Below are 708 nucleotides of genomic sequence, written 5' to 3'. Positions count from 1 at the left end.
GAAGAGTCTGTGTCTGTGTGAAGTTTGCCTAAGCAAAACGGAAAAGATGGGGCGTCTTTGATTGAGGGTCAAGCAACAAAAGAGAGAGAGAGAGAGAAAGGGTACCTTCAATGTCAAGAAATTCTTAACAACACTTCGTGCCTTCCAGGGATTTTTTTTTTTTTAAAGAAAAGTTAAATATTATTATGTGGCTGTTTTATTATTTCTTTTGGAATTTGAACCCACTCATTTGTTTGTTTTTGAAAAAAACATTAAAATTAAAAACTTATTATTTAATTTTAATAAATTATTTGATATTAATGTTTTTTAAAAAAATATATATTAATTATATATTACTATATAAATAAAAATAATTAATTTTTTATATTAAACATGTAAATAATAATTAGACGATTATATGTTTTAAATTATTAGTATATTAAAATTAAACTATTATTTTAATGCAAGCTAGAAATTTAAAATTTACATATTAAGTACTATGACACCATTAAAATTTAGAATCAAAAAATTTAAAATTTAAATATTGAGTACTATGATAACATTAAAATTTAGAATCAAGGACTTTGATTATGTTGATCGATAACTTTTTGTTCAAGTAAGTTTTTTTTATAAAAAAAACAAAAGAATATAACATATATATATATTGTGTGTGTGGTAGTTTTGACTAAAAAATAGAATAATAATAATAATAATAATAATAATAATTTT

At 20.6% G+C, this 708-nt stretch overlaps 1 protein-coding gene across 1 annotated transcript in view; it reads right to left on the bottom strand.

The window, feature by feature from the left end:
* The window catches only part of LOC107466647 (NAC domain containing protein 50), a gene marked incomplete in the record, with an annotated part of 6,284 nt that extends 6,165 nt beyond the window's left edge, over nucleotides 1-119 (bottom strand). The window contains 1 exon segment of the mRNA XM_016085643.3: nucleotides 1-119.
* Between the last annotated feature and the right edge of the window lie 589 nt (nucleotides 120-708).

The sequence above is a fragment of the Arachis duranensis genome, chromosome 9, assembly GCF_000817695.3.
Source record: "Arachis duranensis cultivar V14167 chromosome 9, aradu.V14167.gnm2.J7QH, whole genome shotgun sequence".
Lineage (NCBI taxonomy): Eukaryota > Viridiplantae > Streptophyta > Magnoliopsida > Fabales > Fabaceae > Arachis > Arachis duranensis.
The sequence above is the reverse complement of the archived record's forward strand: the minus strand, read 5'-3'. Positions and strand labels throughout refer to the sequence as shown.